This window comes from Schistocerca americana, unplaced genomic scaffold (genome assembly GCF_021461395.2).
Source record: "Schistocerca americana isolate TAMUIC-IGC-003095 unplaced genomic scaffold, iqSchAmer2.1 HiC_scaffold_29, whole genome shotgun sequence".
Lineage (NCBI taxonomy): Eukaryota > Metazoa > Arthropoda > Insecta > Orthoptera > Acrididae > Schistocerca > Schistocerca americana.
In genome coordinates, this window is record NW_025726005.1 from 2259828 (window position 1) to 2267188 (window position 7361).

Sequence of the window (7361 nt, forward strand, 5' to 3'; positions counted from 1 at the left end):
TCGGCTTTGTGCCTTTTGAATTTAATTGCGATGCAATTTCTGTGTTTCATCGTCAATAAGATGGTCCAAGGGATACCGTAAACCTGAAGTGAAGCATCGGATTCTAAAACTGGACTTACAGGAGAGGTTCAAATCATAGAAAATTAGAGTGTCAGTCCTCTTGTACGTAAGTCGGCATTGTGCCTTTTGTATTAAATTCGGATGCAATTTCTGTGTTTCATCGTCAGTAAGAAGGTCCAAGGGATACAGTAAACCTGAAGTGAATCATCGGATTCTAAAACTAGACTCACAGGACAGGTTCAAATCATAGAAAATTAGAGTGTCAGTTATGTTGTACTTAAGTCGGCATTGTGCCTTTTCAATTTCATTCCGATGCAATTTATGTGCATCATCGTCAATAAGAAGGTCCATGGCATACAGTAAACCTGAAGTGTAGCATCGGAATCTAAAACTGGACTCAAAGGAGAGGTTCAAATCATAGAAATTTAGAAAGTCAGTCCACTTGAACTGAAGTCGGAATTGTGCCTTTTGAATTTAATTCAGATGCTATTTCTGTGTTTCATCGTCAATAAGAAGGTCCAAGGTATACAGTAAACTTGAAGTGAAGCATCGGTATATAAAACTGGACTCACAGGAGATATTCAAATCATAGAAAGTTAGAGTGTCAGTCCTTTTGTACTTAAGTCGTCATTGTGTCTTTTGTATTAAATTCGGATGAAATTTCTGTGTTTCATCGTCAATAAGAAGGTCCAAGGGATACAGTGAACCTGAAGTGAAGCATCGGAATCTAAAACTGGACTCACAGGAGAGGTTCAAATCCTAGAAAGTTAGAGTGTCAGTCCTCATCTACTTAAGTCGGCATTGTGCTTTTTGAATTGAATTCCGTTGCAATTTCTGTGTTCCGTCGCAAATAAGAAGGTCCAAGGTATACAGTTAAACTGAAGTGAAGCATCGGAATCTAAAACTGAACTCACCGGAGAGGTTCAAATCATAGAAAGTTAGGGTGTCAGTCCTCTTCTACTTAAGTCGGCATTGTGCCGTTTGTATTAAATTCGGATGCAATTTCTGTGTTTCATCATCAATAAGAAGGTCCAAGGGATACAGTAATCCGGAAGTGAAGTATCGGCATCTAAAACTGGGCAAACAGGAGAGATTCAAATCATAGAAAGTTAGTGTGTCAGTCCTCTTGTACCTAATTCGGCATTGTGCCTCTTGTATTAAATTCGGATCCAATTTCTGTGTTCCATCGTCAATTAGAAGTCCAAGGTATACAGGAAACCTGAAGTGCAGCATCGGAATCTAAAACTGGACTCACAGGAGAGGTTCAAATCATAGAAAGTGAGAGTGTTAGTCCTCTTGTACTTAAGTCGGCATTGTGCCTTTTGTATTAAATTCGGATGCAATTTCTGTGTTTCATCGTCAATAAGAAACTCCAAGAGATACAGTAAACCTGAAGTGAAGCATCGGAATCTAAAACTGGACTCACAGGACAGGTTAAAATCATAGAAAGTTAGGGTGTCTGTCCTCTTGTACTTAAGTCGGCATTGTGCCGTTTGTATTAAATTTGGATGCAATTTCTGTGTTTCATCATCAATAAGAAGGTCCAAGGGAAACAGTAAACCTGAAGTGAAGCATCGGATTCTAAAACTGGACTCACAGGAGAGGTTCAAATCATAGAAAGTTAGAGTGTCAGACCTCTTGTACTTAAGTCGGCATTGTGCCTTTTGTATTAAATTCGGATGCAGTTTCTGTGTTTCATCGTCAATAAGAAGGTCCAAGGGATACAGTAAACCTGAAGTGAATCATCGGATTCTAAATTTGGAATCACAGGACAGGTTCAAATCATAGAAAATTAGGGCTTCAGTCATCTTGTACTTATGTCATCATTGTGCCTTTTCAATTTAATTCCGATGCAATTTCTGTGCTTTGTCGTCAATAAGGAGTACCATGATATACAGTAAACCTGAAGTGTAGCATCGGAATCTGAAACTGGACTCAAAGGAGAGGTTCAAATCATAGAAAGTTAGAGTGTCAGTCCTCTTGTACTGAAGTCAGCATTGTGCCTTTTGAATTTAATTCCGATGCAATTTCTGTGTTTCATCGTCAATAAGAAGGTCCAAGGTATACAGTAATCTTGAAGTGAAGCATCGGAATCCAAAACTGGACTCACTAGAGGGATTCAAATCATAGAAAGTTAGAGTGTCAGTCCTTTTGTACTTAAGTCGTCATTGTGCCTATTGTATTGAATTCGGATGCAATTTCTGTGTTTCATCGTCAGTAAGAAGGTCCAATGGATACAGTAAACCTGAAGTGAAGCATCGTAATCTAAAACTGGACTCACAGGAGAGGTTCAAATCATAGAAATTTAGAGTGTCAGTCCTCTTGTAGTTAAGTCGGCATTGTGCCTTTTTAAGTAAATTTCGATGCAATATCTGTGTTTCATTGTCAATAAGAAGGTCCAAGGGATACAGTAAACCTTAAGTGATGCATCGGAATTTAAAACTTGACTCACAGGAGAGGTTCAAATCATAGAAAGTTAGAGTGTCAGTCCTCCTGTACTTAAGTTGGCATTGTGCCTTTTGTATTAAATTCCGATGCAATTTCTGTGTTTCATCGTCAATAAAAATGTCCAAGGGTTACAGTAAACCTGAAGTGACGCAACGGAATCTAAAACTGGACTCACAGGAGAGGTTCAAATCATAGAAAGTGAGAGTGTCAGTCCTCTTGTAATGAAGTCGGCATTGTGCCTTTTGTATTAAATTCGGATGCAATTTCTGTGTTTCATCGTCAATAAGAAGGTCCAAGGGATACAGTAAACCTGAAGTGAAGCATCGGAATCTAAACCAGGACTCACAGGAGAGGTTCAAATCATAGAAAGTAAGAGTGTAAGTCCTCTTGTACTTAAGTCGGCATTGTGCCTTTTGTATTAAATTCGGATGCAATGTCGGTGTTTCATCGTCAATAAGAAGGTCCAAGGGATACAGTAAACCAGAAGTGAAGCATCGGAATCTAAAACTGGACTCACAGGAGGGGTTCAAATCATAGAAAGTTAAAGTGTCAGTCCTCTTGTACTTAAGTCGGAATTGTGCCTTTTGAATTAATATTCCGATTTAATTACTGTGTTTCATCGTCAATAAGAAGTTCCAAGGTATACAGTAAACCTGTAGTGAAGCATCGGAATCTAAAACTGGACTCCCGGGAGAGTTTCAAATTATAGATAGTTAGAGTGTCAGTCCTCTTGTACTTAAGTCGTCATTGTGCCTATTGTATTGAATTCGGATGCAATTTCTGTGTTTCATCGTCAATAAGAATGTCCAATGGATACAGTAAACCTGAAGTGAAGCATCGGAATCTAAAACTGGACTCACAGTGGAGGTTCAAATCATACAAAGTTAGAGTGTCAGTCCTCTGCTACATATGTCGGCATTGTGCCTTTTGAATTTAATTTAGAAGCTATTTCTGTGCTTCATCGTCAACACGAAGGTCCAAGGTATACAGTAAACCTGAAGTGAAGCATCGGAATCTAAAACTGGACTCACAGGAGAGGTTGAAACTATAGAAAAATAGAGTGTCAGTCCTCATGTACTTAAGTCAGCATTGTGCCTTTTGAATATAATTCCGATGGAATTTCAGTGTTTTATCGTCAGTACGAAGGTAAAAGGGATACAGCAAACCTGAAGTGAAGCTTCGGAATCTAAAACTGGACTCACAGGAGAGATTCAAATCATAGAAAGTGAGAGTGTCAGTCCTCTTGTACTTAAGTCGGCATTGTGCCTTTTGTATTAAATTCGGATGCAATTTCTGTGTTTCATCGTCAATATGAAGGTCTAAGGGATACAATAAACCTGAAGTGAAGCAGCGGAATCTAAAAGTGGGCTCACAGGAGAGGTTCAAATCGTAGAAAGTTAGAGTCTCAGTCCTCTTGTACTTAAGTCGGCATTGTGACTTTTGAATTTAATTTCGATGAAATATCTGTGTTTCATTGTCAATAAGAAGGTCCATGGGATACAGTAAACCTGAAGTCAAGCATCGTAATCTAAAACTGGACTCACAGGAGAGGTTCAAATCATAGAAAGTTAGTGTCAGTCCTCTTGTAGTTATGTCGGCATTGTGCCTTTATAAGTTAATTCCGATGCAATTTCTGTGTTTCATTGTCAATAAGAAGGTCCAAGGGATACAGTAAACCTTAAGTGATGCATCGGAATCTAAAACTTGACTCACAGGAGAGGTTCAAATCATAGAAAGTTAGAGTGTCAGTCCTCCTGTACTTAAGTTGGCATTGTGCCTTTTGTATTTAATTCCGATGTAATTTCTGTGTTTCATCGTCAATAAAAATGTCCAAGGGATACAGTAAACCTGAAGTGAAGCATCGGAATCTAAAACTGGACTCACAGGAGAGGTTCAAATCATAGAAAGTGAGAGTGTCAGTCCTCTAGTACTTAAGTCGGCATTGTGCATTTTGTATTAAATTCGGATGCAATTTCTGTGTTTCATCGTCAATAAGAAGGTCCAAGGGATACAGTAAACCTGAAGTGAAGCATCGGAATCTAAAACAGGACTCACAGGAGAGGTTCAAATCATAGAAAGTAAGAGTGTCAGTCCTCTTGTACTTAAGTCGGCATTGTGCCTTTCGTATTAAATTCGGATGCAATTTTTGTGTTTCATCATCAACAAGAAGGTCCAAGGGATACAGTAAACCTGAAGTGAAGCATCGGAATCTAAAACTGGACTCACAGGAGAGGTTCAAATCATAGAAAGTTGGAGTGTCAGTTATCTTGCACTTAAGTCGGCATTGTGCCTTTTGAATTTACTTGGGATGCAATTTCTGTGTTTCATCGTCAATAAGAAAGTCCTAGATATACAGAAAACCTGAAGTGAAGCGTCGGAATCTAAAACTGGGCTCACAGGAGAGGTTCAAATCATAGAAAGTGAGAGTGTCAGTCCTCTTGTACTTAAGTCGGAATTGTGCCTTTTGAATTTTTATTCCGATGCAATTACTGTGTTTCATCGTCAATAAGAAGTTCCAAGGTATACAGTAAACCTGTAGTGAAGCATCGGAATCTAAAACTGGACTCACAGGAGAGTTTCAAATCGTAGATAGTTAGAGTGTCAGTCCTCTTGTACTTAAGTCGGCATTGTGCCTTTTGAATTTAATTCGGATGCAATTTCTGTGTTTCATTGTCAATAAGAAGGTCCTAGGTATACAGGAAACCTGAAGTGAAGCATCAGAATCTAAAACTGGACTCACAGGAGAGGTTCAAATCATATAAAGCGAGAGTGTCAGTCCTCTTGTACTTAAGTCGGCATTGTTCCGTTTGTATTAAATTCGGATGCAATTTCTGTGTTTCATCATCAATAAGAAGGTACAAGGGATACAGTAAACCTGAAGTGAAGCATCGGAATCTAAAACTGGACTCACCGTAGCGGTTCAAATCATAGAAAGTTAGAGTGTCAGTCCTCTTGTACTTAAGTCGGCATTGCGCCTTTTGTATTAAATTCGGATGCTATTTCTGTGTTCCATCGTCAATAAGAAGATCCTAGATATACAGTAAACCTGAAGTGAGTTATCGGATTCTAAAACTGGTCTCACAGGAGAGGTTCAAATCATAGAAAATTAGAGCGTCAGTCATCTTGTACTTAAGTCGGCATTGTGCCTTTTCAATTTCATTCCGATGCAATTTCTGTGCTTCATCGTCAATAAGAAGGTCCATGGTATACAGTAAACCTGAAGTGTAGCATCGGATTCTATAACTGGACTCACAGGAGAGAATCAAATCATAGAAAGTTAGAGTGTCAGTCCTTTTGTACTTAAGTCGTCATTGTGCCTTTTGTATTAAATTCGGATGCAATTTCTGTGTTTCATCGTCAATAAGAAGGTCCAAGGGATACAGTAAACCTGAAGTGAAGCATCGGAATCTAGAACTGGATTCACAGTGGAGGTTCAAATCATAGATAGTTAGAGTGTCATTCCTCTGCTACATAAGTCGGCATTGTGCCTTTTGAATTTAATTCCGAAGCAATATCTGTTCTTCATCGCAATAAGAATGTCCAAGGTATACAGTAAACTTGAAGTGTAACATCCGGATCTAAAACTGGACTCACAGGAGAGGTTCAAATCATAGTAAGTTAGTGTCAGTCCTCTAGTACTTAAGTCGGCATTGTGCCTTTTGAATTTAATTCCGATGCTATTTCTGTGTTTCATCGTCAATAAGAAGGTCCAAGATATACAGTAAACCTGAAGTGAAGCATCAGAATCTAAAACTGGACTCACAGGAGAGGTTCAAATCATAGAAAGTGAGAGTGTCAGTCCTCTTGTACTGAAGTCGTCATTGTGCCTTTTGTATTACATTCGGATGCTATTTCTGTGTTTCATCGTCAATAAGAAGGTCCAAGGGATACAGTAAACCTGAAGTGAAGCAACGGAGTCTAAAACTGGACTCACAGGAGAAGTTTAAATCATAGAAAGTTAGAGTGTCAGTCCTCTTGTACTTACGTCGGCATTGTGCCTTTTGAATTTAATTCTGAAGCAACGTCTGTCCTCCATCGTCAATAAGAAGGCCCAAGGTATACAGTAAACCTGATGTGAAGCATCCGAATATAAAACTGGACTCACAGGAGAGGTTCAAATCATAGAATGATAGAGTGTCAGTCCTCATCTACTTAAGTCGATATTGTGCCTTTTGAATTGAAATCCGATGCAATTACTGTGTTTCATCGTCGATAAGAAGGTCCAAGGTATACAGTGAACCTGAAGTGAAGCATTGGAATCTAAAACTAGACTCACAGTAGAGGTTCAAATCATAGAAGAGTTAGAGTGTCAGTCCTCATGTACTTAAGTCAGCATTGTGCATTTTGTATTAAATTGGGATACAATTTCTGTGCTTCATCGTCAATAACAAGGTCCACGGGATACAGTAGACCTGAAGTGAAGCAACGGAATCTAAAACTGGACTCACAGGAGAGGTTCAAATCATTGAAAGTGAGAGTGCCAGTCCTCTTGTACTTAAGTCGGCTTTGTGCCTTTTGTATTAAATTGGGATCCAATTTCTGTGTTTCACCGTCAATAAGAAGGTCCAAGGGATACAGTAAACCTGAAGTGAAGCATCGGAATCTAAAACTGGACTCACAGGAGAGGTTCAAATCATAGAAATTTAGAGTGTCACTCCTCTTGTAATTAAGTCGGCACTGTGCCTTTTGAATTTAATTCCGAAACAATTTCTGAGCTTCATCGTCAATAAGAGGGTCCAATGTATACAGTAAACCTGAAGTGAAGCATCGGAATCTAAAACTGGACTCACAGGAGAGGCTGAAATCATAGAGAGTTTGAGTGTCAGTCCTCTTGTACTTAAGTCGGCATAGTG